Below are 13,464 nucleotides of genomic sequence, written 5' to 3'. Positions count from 1 at the left end.
ATTAAACACATTCCTGCAGGATTTCAGGCTCATTGTGTATGCACCAAGGAAACATAACATCCTAAAAATAATACACATTCAGAAAGAAGCACATTTTGCAGGCACATTAAAGCGGAATATGAATTATAAGCAAGCTCATGGGAAAAGACGTCAGATTACATGCAAAATGGAGCATTTGTAAATAACCTCATTCTTTGTAAGCTATCACAATTATCAGCTATTTATTTTTACCCACTAACAACACATCGATCACTGCTGGAATTGTCCACTTCTGCTCTTATCCCTGCTGAATCGTAAAGCCCCAGATTTCACAGAGTTCAAGCTAACAGCTGTATAGATTATTAATCATCAGCTAGAACTCAATTTACATTCATTTCAGTATGTGCTTCTTCACATTTGGTGCTTGGACGCATATCTGAGTTGCCACCAATATAGTACAATGCTCAGAACATTCTAAAGCTTTCGACAAGATTTATATGTTGACAATACTACAAGTTCACGTGTACCAAGTAGAATTATAATCTTAATACGGAAGAAATCATCACATGAAAGATATTCAAATACTATACTGCCGCTCAGAAAACTACAATACAGTCAAGAACAGTTTAGTTTGGAATATCATAGCAAAAACTTTAGCAGCATTTTTCTACAGTTGAGCCTTTTAGACACAGATTCACAGGGTCCTGATATTTCAGATTACTAAACATGACAGAATATTTAAGGGCTTTGCACATTAAGCTCAACTTAAAATTCAAAATCCCTGACTGGAATTAGTAATTTTGCCCCAAGCTAATCAGAGATGTTATTCCAGTAGAACCGAAGTCTTCCAAGTTGGCCCTCAGCTTAACTTCACTGATTAAAAAAATTAATACAAGTCAGTTTGCTTTGCTACAGTCTCTTCATAAGGCAGCTGAAACTGGTAGACAGAAGCTACAACCTGAAATATATATATATATATATTTTGAGCATCTGTGGAACACTTATTCCTCTTATTAACTCATGACTGGCTTTAAACTGGAGTTTGAAACTAATCAGAAGATGGTGAACGGGAGGCTCGTGGTGGTTAGCACGCTCATTCAAGGAGATAAGGCTCCTAATCCCAGCACTGCCAAGATTAACTTTCTCTTGCAATTCACACCCTTCAGGAAGAGTAAGCTAGGAGTTCCAGCTTAGCCACTTACACTGTTCTAATTTGCAGAGGCATCAAACAACACAGAAAAGACGATCAAATCATCAGAAGCAGAGAGTGAAATTCGGATCACTTCTTTTGGTACTTAAACCATTCTTCCTACATCTTGAAAGCATTAGAATGCATTGGTCTCTACAGGAAATCGTCCTATGCTGAGACAAACAATGAAGTAAAATGAAGATAATAATATTTTAGTGTGACTAGGTGAAAAATAGTGTAATTTCATTGTTATCAACTGTAGCCAACCTTTCCTGAGCTGGTTTGGGTCATTTTATCCAACCTGTGTGAAAATGGCTCTCTTAGCAGTGTGCCCTGCAGTGGGACCACAGCTCCTCCACCCAACACTCCCCAGCCCTGAGCTGCAGCCGACGGTGTCAGTGACCTCAGCAGTGCTGCCTAAAAACCCAAAATTATGTGTTTTTGACACCAGAGGGATAAGAGCCATTACAAGTACAAAATGGAAAAAGAAAAGAATGTGTTTTAGAGAAGCCATGCATAAAGGAGTAGAGCAGGCAGAACTTTGTTCTGAATACTTTAGCCTGAGCTAGTCAGTGGGAATGGACCCAGAGTTAATGACACATGGAAATCCTTAAGAGAGATCCAGCATTTATCCTATGCTGTACACAGTGAACTCTCACTGAAGCAGTGCATGTGTGAATGAAGTTCTCTCTAACATGGTTAATGATCAACATTTCTGTATTTCTCTCAGGAATTAAAAATATTTTTTTCCAGATGTTTAAACTTGGACCTTGATTCAGCTGTTTTTAAGCTTTAGCCAGGATCACCACTTCTCCTTTAGCAGACAGCTATGTGAAAGGAACGGTCTGACTTGCTGCTTAGAAATTCTTTTCCACCTTAAACAGCATCCATTTCTAGCCATACATAAGAAGGTATCACACAAGCTCAAGACACCCAACACATATCCAAGAACTGTTAATTGAAAGATTTACGTTCATTGCAGAACACTAACAACTATCCATATAATCCTTCAGGTCTTATCAACTCTCCGTAACTTCTTATAAATAAGCTAGAGAAAAAAAAATAAATGGAAAAGAACCTGAAATACCATAACACCACCCACAAGCCAAATGCAAAGGAAGCCACTTGTAGTTATTGTGTATATGGAACTTGGGCAGCACTCAATCTGTGACCAGGCAGCTACAGAAGCATTTTATATACTGCATCTCATAATCCATGGGCTAACATTCTCCCAAATAACTCCATGCCTTGAAATCTAGGCAAACACCATTTACAAAAATCACTACCTATTATGGCAGTCTACAGTTGGGACCCAGAAGTATGAAGAAAACCCCACCCAAACTCAAGCAGTGGTGTTGCCTGACATCATTTCTTTTCTAAAAGCAGCCGTACATCCCTGCACAGTAGTTCTCACATTTTCTTTCAAAACACACTGCAAAAGGCCAGGTACATGGTCTAACGTGTAAGACAAACAACAGGATTCTTCCTGAGCCTTAGACATGAGTTCCAGTTCATCACACACAAATAAATCCAATCCATAGACATCAGGCTGCGAACAAGGCCTTGTTCATGTGGATGCAGGCCCTGAACGCACGCAGCTTGTGCTAACAATACAAACACCTGGCACAAGGGCTGCTCGGTCTCTGCACACAGACCTGTAACCAACCGATCCCAGCTACCACACACTAATGAACTGAGCCAGCACCAGGAGACGTCTGAACCAGAACAGGATTTTGCCGTCAAGATAGACTCGGGTTTTTTTGAGAGTGTTGTAAACAGGAGTGTCTTTCTTTCTTTCTTTTTTTTTTTTTTTTAATAAATGATGTATTTCTGCAATGCGATATATTGCACAACTGTTGTATCTTTGGCTTAGAGGCTGCCTATTGCATTTAACTGTCTCTGCAATGCATAGGCTGATCTTACTGCCTATGTCCTTATTGTACACTTTTCCACATGTGCCAAAAAAAGCATTTTCTTTCTGTTCTTTCTGAAGATAAGCTTATGCCCATGTGTTTGCAAATGCAAACAAGACGCAAGGATTTGGAGAATGGGGCAGCAGAGAGAGACAGAATTTGAACTACGAAGTATGACACAACCATATTGCCAATGGTTGGTTTGGGATTTTTTAAGGATCAAGAATTCTCACACAGCAGCTAATACAAGTAACTTATGGATAACACAGGTAAACAAGAAACCACGAACACTAACAGTACTCACAAGTGAGTCTGTATACAACCTCTGAAGAAGACCCTGGACAATAGTTTTCTTCACCTTTCTAAGATAACAGTTCTCCTTCTTAAAGGCAGACCTTATAGTTTAAGGCAGTTTTGGCACTAATATCCTGATTGGTCCACATAGCAACCATGCAACCAGAAAGCAGATTTCTAGTTATCTGCTCAAGAAACATACTGTGTGTCTGATATAAAAATTGCCAGCTTCCAAGGTCACACTCGGTGCTTTGTTCTTACCAGTTTCTCTGTCTTCCTAATCACACAAAGCTGTGAATATAACTTAGCATAACCAGATTCTTTCTGGACAACGTCCTTTAGTCCCAAAATAACAGCACTGCACAGTGAGTGAAACCAGAAGAGAAAAAAAAAAAAAAAAATCAAGATAAATCATTTCTTTGGCATTTTCCTTCACTGGCAGGGAAAAAATTACAGTAAGCCAAAAGGAGCATCCAGATTTCAAGTCAATATTGCAAGAGAACATATGAAAATACCAATGTATAAGAGCATAATGCCTAGATTACTAACGCAAAATGATTATTTATGGGGTACAACTGCAAGGAAGGATTTTATTTTCCTTTTTTCTCCAGTGCTTAGTGAGCGTTGTTGGCAGCTCCCCCCCAATCAGTCTATCACGGTAAGCTTGCTTGCATACTTATTGCATCTGCTTCTCATTTAATGACCATTGTTTTGGTCTGTCAGAAGAACGACAAGAAGCATCCAAATCTGTGAGATTAGGCAAATATTTTGACAATGTTGTGCGTCTCATTTTCTTGGAGAGAAAGAATAAAGAGGATTTTCACTTTTCACATAACTTCACTGGAGCTCTTAATCAAAATGCTACAGGGAATCAAATAGCAAACTGAACAGACTTCTAGTGACAAAATAAAGCGTGCCACTTTGTTTCAGATAGCTTGCCAATTCTCTGCACGTTGGTATCTCAAGAACTCAAACACAGGACTTGAAAATATCATTCACATCACATGGCAGCTACTTTTAAAAAGAGAAATCAACAGACCCGGGGAGTAGAAACGTAACTAAACGGTAACACGGGCTTCTAGGAGCCTCTGAAAAATTAATAACATGGATGGTCTCAAACTTAGCTTTTTGACCTGAAAGTACTAGTCAAAAGCCATTTGAGGCTTTTCTTCTACACGCTGTGATGGCAAATATTCATAAAATGTAAATTCGTATCCAGGTGCTAAACCTCAAGTCTCATGACAAAGCTAAGATTATTCAAACTAGGACTTGGCATATATCTCAAAGGTAAACACAACCAGTTCCTAATCAAACTATTACGGGGTATAAAGCTGTGCTGCAATTAAGAAGGACTGCACCAATTTCTGTATTAGTAGAGGATCCAAAGTCTAGAAAGTATACTGAGAAGCCAACAGTAGTATTTTTTGGCAGCGAAGGAGAGTTCACTTTTCCTCATTTTGAAGAAGGAAAGTGAATGCCCTGAACTGCGATAAAAACCAGGGCTAGAGTTTTTATGAGGTCTTAGTGTCTCAAATGTTACTCACATTTCTTTCTTACCATGGCCTTCTTTACTCACTTGTCACTCCCAAGATTGTTGCTCTTGTACCTCTGAATTTAGGCCAGCTACAGTGCAGTCATCTAGGTAAGCATCCCATTGCTGTCTATGACAGGTTGATTGCTGTTGCGTTGTGTAAAAACAACCACTTTGGCAAGGCAACATAGTGGTCTGTTTGAGAAACATCCCACTAAAGGCCCAAACAGAATTAGTTAAACTGAGTTTGTTTCTATTTTCAGGCCAAAGGGCTTACCTGGAAAATTAAAAGACAAGTAGGCAGTGTCTTGTCCTGAAAGGCTACTGAAAAAATATCTGTGCAGCTCATACATGCTGTCCACTTCTGTTCTGGCAGGGAAAAATTAAGTATCATAAGGATACTGCCTAGTATGGTATTTCCTAAATCCACTGAATCAACTAACAAATATTTTAGAAATACATAACTTCTTTTTTTCCTGAATATTTCATGCAATTTAGGACATGACCACCCATACCAGAACAAAATATACTTCTTTGTGTACTTTTTTCACCTTTCAAACACTATAACAACCAAGCTTTTAATAAAAAGCTCAAAAAACCCCAAACATTCATGAATCTACCAACACATGGAAAGCCAGGATTACTTTAGAAGCAGTAATCACATTTTTCACCTTGAACTGTTACTAACACCCTGGCACCAGCCTGGGAATCACGTGCAGCTGTTTGGACATCTAAAATCCATTTCTGCATCATGTCCTTGCTCCACCAGGCTCCAAGAACACAGTTAACACTGGTGTCTATGCACATCAGAGAGAACTCCGGTTACATCTGCAGCACTTCAACAACTATGTGCAGAAACCACAGCTTCCTGACCAACCAGCACAGCCCTAAGATTTCAGATGTGATACTTGTGTTCAGACAGCCCGTAGGTACCAGGACTAAGCTGAAAGTTTTACCACTCGCAGTAACCCACACCTCCCTGATGGCCAACAGATCTGTTGTATCAGTCTCTAAATATTTTTAGGGTTGGTTTGCACCTTCTTCTCTCATTTCAGCCATCCCCTTCCTTAACTTGCACTGGTAGCACTGAATCATTGCAACGCAAGAATACAAGTCAGAGATGACTCAGTCTCCAGCCTGGCTCATCCCCTCCTCTTGGCACACCATGCCCTTCTGCTGCTTTAACACAGCCTGAATGACACAACTAGGCGGCCTTCTTCCAATATAAACACTCCTTCTGTTTGGCTAACTTCCCTGCAAAACAATTACTTCTGTCATTTCACTGATTCCTGCACCCACCATCATGGTCAATTTTCAATTGTCTTTGACTCATATCTGTCTCCTTTGCATTTCTGGACAGGATTTTAACAATTTCTTCAAAGAATTCTGGTGAGGGTAATGAAATATTTCTCTTCAATTTGATTTTTCTTCCATAATGTCACTTGCCTTTTCTATCAATGATAAACCAGATGTCCTGCTTTTTTTTTTTTTCCTCTGTTTTTTTTTTTTTTTTTTTTTTTCTCTCCTTCCTCCAACACAACCGTTTTCCCCATGGCAATATTTTATCATCATCTTTCTAATACTTCCTATCTTTCCTGCCTAGATCTAGCACTTCATCTCATCTTTTCTTTTGACTTTTCTAAGTCAAACCTTCACCTTTTCCACACCAGACACTGACCTTACTCACTACCATCACCTTGCCATCCTCTCTAAGCTGTCAAGAAATATTTTACTGCCAAGAAGTCTGCTCCAGGCGCAGTACAGGAACCATAAAACGAGTTCTCTATTCCCCACACTGACCAAGGTTGCTGTCTTTGCAGATTCAAATTCATAGCTCAAAAGGAAAATTTCACAGTTACTCTCCTGAACCTCTCAGCCCTCTTCTGCATATCCACGTGTGTTCCTGTTCTTTAAATAGCGTCATTTGTTTAGCTTCCAAGTTTATCTTTTACTCCTGCTTCTTCCTTCAATACACTTTGGAAAAATACTTGAAAAACTTGGGCAATTCTTTGGAAAAAAACACCCTATCTTTCCACAGACTCCAACAGGACTTGTCATTACTTCACAACATAACTTACAGCACCAGCTCTGCCAGTTCTGTAACACTGTCTTCCATCCATCCTATTCTCTTTACTTACAGATTTATCACCACAAATTCATAGCTCATCATCACTCCTTTTGAGCCATTCCCATTATCTCCTTACATGATTAACTATGAAAAAAACCTCATGCTCTCATTGCAAACTGTAACATGGTAACATGACTTCTTATTTCACTTCACCTGGCTTTCTGAATTCTAAGATGGCCTATGTCTAAGTCCTGCAAGTATCTCTCATGGTATCATTAATACATGGCCTTCTGTATTCCCTTAAACAAGATCCACACCCAGAAGGAAAGTAATTCTCTCTGCGTGTGCACCTAAGTTGCTGGAACGTCTCAACAAGTCCTGTGATTTCTATAACAAAAAAATTAAGCTTTCTCATTATAGAGACCAAGCGTTTTTACATGTCAGAGACCAAAGCCCATATCACCCTGGTCACCAGCACAGAACGTTCTGCACAATTTTCCCCATTTCTGCTCAGAACTGATTACAGCAGTAGGAAAAAGCTAAAAAATTCTAAATAAATAGAGCTAAAGAAATACTTAAAAAAGATGACAAGTCACTGAATTGAGGGAACATCTCAACCACAATATATTTTAAGTGCAATTCCAGCCACATCGAATCAGCAAGATTTTTGACAATAGCTTCCACAAGCCCTATTCATTTTCTTATCTTATCAGAATCTTATTCTGCATCTTATCTAGTTTTTTAACAGGTATTTGACAGTCTGCCTGGCGTTGACGGAGCTTACCCTTGCTTTCCTAGCAGGAAACTGCTGATTTTTGCTTCCTCCATAAGTGCTTTCATGTTTATGGTTACACATTTTTCCTGGAGGCCTTCGTACAAAGGAGGTCTTGCTCATTTTAAATACTAGTAAGAACTACAGAGGGAAAGAAAAGAAGAAAATTGCACATCGCTTCTTTCTCCCAGACTTACTCAACACTGTCACACCTCACAGGTCATTCCCATGTTTTTCTCAAGGAATTGTTCTTTCCTATTGTTCCCTTATACTATCTTAAAAACTCCTTAAATATATGCCATTCCCATCACTGCAATTCATCTACTAAATTTACTCATCATTTTCTTATGTTTATGTTTTTCTTGTGTTTACTAGGTTGATTTCTTTAACCTTTATGATGTATTTTTTTTCAGCGCATGTCTTCAAACGTGTTACAGGCCAGCATCATTATCTGCATGTTACAAGCAATGTAACTAATGCAGAATTAATCCAACTATGTACACAACTTAACAAAACCAGCAGCTAAAAAACTAAGATGTCTTTGGCTTTTTTAATTGATTAATCATTCAAACACAGAAATTCCTGTTAGCTTGCTTTGCAATCCTTTCTCATACGTAGAACTAGAGAGTAATTTCTGTGTTGTAACACTGGTGTCATCAAGTGCATTCTGACATGTTCAACTGATTTTACAGGATGAAACCAGACAAAGTACGGTATTAAAACTTTCAAAAATGTTCCTGATAATTCCTTTATTTTTGGGTGGAACTGACTATTTTCAAACCATTACTGACAAAAAAAAAAAATAAAAAAAAAATCAAGTGAGCTATAGACAACAGAAGCTTCAAAGCTTTTCTATAGTTTGTGAAAGGGAAGAAATAGTGCTGGCAGCATTCTTAAAGCATCTATTGCCCATAAGTTGTTTTTCTGACAAAGTAATGGAATTGGTCAGCCACAGGATATTAATTTGTATCTCTCAGTGGCTGGGGAGGCATGATGATAACTCCGGAATGGCTGCTAGAAACACATTAATACAGCCCCTGCTGCAGCTCTTTTCTTCCCATGCCCATCCTGCTGCATGTTATCCTTCTGCAGAAAGCTCAGAGAATAACTGCTGAAATATTTCCTCTTTTCACTGCCCTAGGGTCTTATTTGAAATTAAAAGGAATTCTGTCTGAATGGTTGTAAAGATTCCTCACAGAAGGGCTTCAATTCAAAAATATCACATGGACACATCTATGTTCACTAGCACAGTTTTGGAACCACCAGCGCTGCTTTTGCTGTCATTGTTAGTTAGGGTTTTTTTTCTTTTTTTTTTTTTCCCCCCTGTGTGTGTGTGTGAGTTTTAAAATTGATTTCTGAGTACTTTATTAAATTTAGCAACTAAGACACAAACTGCTAAGTGATGCTCTTCCAGAGGCAGGCCATTATTCTATTCACTAACAAAATCCAAACATATAATAGATTCACTGAAACCAAATAGCTTTTAAGATATTATATATATTATTACTATCTCAAGTTAGTAAAGTGCAAAATATAACAGCTTTTCAAGTGTCAGTCATTAAATTGCGACCTTGTGGACCATCTCTATCTTAATTTCAAAACAAAGGTAATCTGCACCTGCTAAAAAGGCCTAACGATAGCTATGGGCTTTCCTGCTGATCTGGCAGAGAAGCACCACTGCTGTCAGCATATCCATCAAGTTGACATAGCACAAGTCCACAACATGGGGTGAGTGTCTAACATCCTGGTTGATGAATGAAATAAAAAGAGCAGCACATCCAAAGAAAAAAGACAAAAGCTGTCTGTCAAAGTGTGCATGTGCTCCCGGTCCTTCCTATCTCACCAGCAGCACAAGACTGATATCCTCAGAGATCAAGCCAGTTTTTCAGAACAAGCCTCCAGTTACATGCCCACAATACTCCATACAAACACACTGCATTTTTCAGCTCAGAAGACAGCATGAAGACTTCTGAAAATCTCAAGTCAAAGCTGTCCTGCAGGCCCACAAGTGGAAAAGGCTGGCAGCTAGGAACACATGTAGCAACACATGTAGCATAATTCCTTAAATAAGAGAGGCAGTGTGTACAACATTTAACTTTCATTTGCTTTTACAGAGACAGCCTGGAATAGTTAGCTTCAGAGCATACAACAAATAGAATGTGATGTTCATCTATGGCACCACTTGATCACACTGGAGCTAGATCAAATTCTTCTTCTGCTTGTCCTCAAAACCGGTATTTGTATGGCAGTGATAGCCACACAGAAGCAAGAAAAGCTAAAATCTGCTTTATGGCTTTCAGCTACATGACTTCTACAAAGTCATTGTGGGTTCAGCTACTTAAAAAAGCTTTTGTGAAAAGCAGCATCTGGAAGGAGATACAGCAAGGCAACTGCTATGTTTCCTCATTGGTGTCCTTCCCCTCTGAATCAAGTTTAGATGAACCCAACAAACCTCAAGGAATCAGCAAAGCCTAAACAAGGACAGCTAGATTCAACATAGGTACCAACACAGTATGTCATTGCTGGTGTAATTCAACATCCCATGTTAGTAAAATTGCTGGCACCACATGCGTAAGTATGTCAGACTAAGAACTCCTTATAGCTGGGTTTTGCAATGTGCTACTTAGTAATTTGTAACTCAAAAAGCCAAAGCAGATGGTGCACTTAAGCCTGACCTCTTCATCACAAAGCGTGCTTTGCCCTCAGTTCTGCCCTCACCTCCCCCACGCTGCACCAATGAAACCAAGCATGTCTGGCTGGACTTGGTCTTGTCTCTTCTTCACTTCACACTCACAGTCAAGATGAAACTGTGATTTTTAAAACAAATGATTCTCTTTCCTGCAAGATTAATGCTAAAAGGGTTTAACTTTAGGCTGTCAAGTAAAAGCCAGAAAATACATTCTTCTGTTTCTTAATTTCTCATTTCAAGAACATTTTGGGGCAAGGGTTTCAGGGAAAGTAACTTCCCATTTTATGATGCGAGTGGAAAACAAAACATCTGGAGATTTGATCTATGCTTTCCCAGTGATGTGTGGCACACTTTTGGTCAAGTTGCTATGGGTGCCCAATTAAGAGGAAAAACAGAACAAAGAAATAGGGCACATCAAGGGAGAGGAACAGTATGAACCAGCAGTTACATGCATGCTCTCATGTGCACATGGAGAAGCACATATCTAGAAATAAAATTAGGCAGAAGTGACGTGGCAGAGGGTAAAAGAAAGATTGCAGAGAGAAAACCATCTCTTTTAAAACAACCAGAAAAAAAAAAAAAAAAAAAACACCAAGAAAAAAAGACATGGATGAGGGACATGCACACAGTAGAGCTGTTTTCCTCTAAGGAGCCTTCTATTTTCACCCAATGGTCTTAGGGAAGCTCGCTTTCTGCCTGCAAAAATCTACTGTGCCTCTTGGGCACAATAACCACCTGCCCTGAGCTGTGGGCGAGTGCGACATCAGCCACAGGGTGAGCCACAGAACCCCTGCAACTCACTCTACCTGTGTGGGAAGCCCATAGCAGTCTCTCAGGCAAGGACACAGGGCTTGCTTGCAATAATTAAAATGGAGAGGATGGGACTGAACCCAGACCAAATGCTGGCCAACTTCAGAGAGGCCTGAATTTTTTTATTATTATTTTTTTGTTGTTGTTAGATTGGTTTTTAATTTAAGACCAGAAATGAAGGCCTGCCATGTGTCCAAGCACTCCTCTGCATCAGTGGTGCAACTTCAGTAATCTTAAGAACAATATTAAATAAATCTATACAAAGAAAGGTACATTAGAAGGAGATGCATACATTCTGTTCCCTGCATCTATTCTAACAACACCTCCTTTGTCTACTGCCCCACTGTACACATTCCTTTTACAATGAAAGGTCCTTTCTCCCAAGTGGGAAAAAACTCCATAATACATAAATGTGATATTTTTGAAATATTTTGACATGAGGAATGGGGAGAAACACACAATATTACAGGTAAAACATGCCCAGCCCCCTACATTTCGTTTTTAGCTCTGAACTCTACTTTGCCAAACTATTCTGATCTTCTAAGAATATTTTGATGAGACAACTGTCTTTTCAGACATACACCAAGAATGAAATGCAAACAATAACAGCACTCAATGAAGACAAGTGTATGTTATACATTCAGCTTGCTATCCGTACCCATTCAGGCCAGCCAGGTATTCCCATAGCCCCAGAGACAGACGATCCCATGCCAGGAATGGAGCACTTTTGCAGTAAATGCTTGAAAGAGTATGAAACATTTCACTTGTGACCACATGAGAGAGCAGGAAGTTCATCCTGAAGAAACCAATTCAGCTAGTTGAAGGGATACCATGAAATGGATATAAGTCATACATAAGGACATAAGGCATACACTAGAGTTCTGAATAAGCTGTTAGCTCAAAGAGGGGATCACAGTAGTATCACAACTCCATTTTACAACCAAGCTAATGAAAAGTGAGGTTAAGAGTGACCAGGCTGCGCAACTCACTCATCTGCAGCTGTTCTGACAGTATTCATGACAAAATCAGTTCTTGAAATTCCATGGATAGTTACACTACAGTGCATGAAACACAAAGTGTAACAATAACATCATAAGATGTAGATCTACAAACAGCAAGACCACAGAAGAACTTCAACAATTTTGGCTGTTTTTCTAAATCACAGAGTCACCAAGGTTGGAAAAGACATTCAAGGTCATCTATTTCAACTGTCCATCTTAAAATGTTATTTTATACAGATTACTCCAAAAGTAATGCTTCCTATTTTATTACATTGATGATATGGCAGTACAGGTTGAACCTTCCTACCAATATCCCATTACATTTTGCTGCCACAGATAGCAGCAGAGGGGCAGCCTGACAGAATGGCGTCTGACATGGAAGCATGTATGAATCAAAGGGGTGGAACTGAATTCCTTCATGAAGAAAAAATGACACTCATTGACACTGAATGATACTTGCTGAACGTTGATTGAGGGATGAAACAGGGAATGGGAGCACAGTGAGGTGTGAGTGGTGAATTTCAGCAGTGGTAAAAGCAGACCACCTTTGCTGATACAAATTTGCACAAGTGCAGCATGTAGGCTCATGTTCGTTATTGGCAAAAATGCACTGCTCATGGTGATGACTATGTCCAAGAGGAGTATATTGTAGCTGAGAATTTGCTCTATCAAAGTGTTCTCATGCTTTTTGTATCTATTGTAGTTTCCATGGAAATAAATAGGAGGCATTACTTTCGGAGCAACCAACGTTAATTCAGATCCAAATTACATTTTTAGACAAATCCCTTCAACTTCAAGGAACCAATATGAGTTTTCACAAGTTGACTTGTCAGAGTTCAGAGAACTGAATTGACACGTTACAGTTCAATGAGTTTACTTCAAAACAAAAGGACATTCCTCATCAATTTCTGAGAATCTTCTCAGTCCAAGATTAAAGACATACCAATTTACAAAAACTCAAAGTAAAAGTGACTTAAATCACCTCTCTGATATAGTCCATTCTATACTTTGATTTCTACCTTACGAGAAATGCATACAGGAACTGTCATATAATTTTAAATGGAGTTCCCCCAGCCAGTTTCATAAATACATACTCAGACTAGTTAAGAGTATTGTTGAGCACTAGTCCCAGCCCAACTTCAAGCAAAAGCTTTCTCTCTATTCTTCCTTTCCCTGGTGAAAACACTTAAGCATATGTTTAAAATGTAGGCACCTACT

General features: G+C 39.1%; 1 protein-coding gene across 3 annotated transcripts in view; it reads right to left on the bottom strand.

Annotated features, from left to right (window-relative positions):
* The window catches only part of RORA (RAR related orphan receptor A), a 351,059-nt gene that overhangs the window by 248,602 nt on the left and 88,993 nt on the right, over positions 1–13,464 (bottom strand). The gene's annotated exons all lie outside the window — the stretch shown is intronic.

This window comes from Meleagris gallopavo, chromosome 12, assembly GCF_905368555.1.
Source record: "Meleagris gallopavo chromosome 12, MGAL_WU_HG_1.1, whole genome shotgun sequence".
NCBI lineage: Eukaryota > Metazoa > Chordata > Aves > Galliformes > Phasianidae > Meleagris > Meleagris gallopavo.
This window is presented reverse-complemented; position numbering and strand designations above follow the sequence as displayed.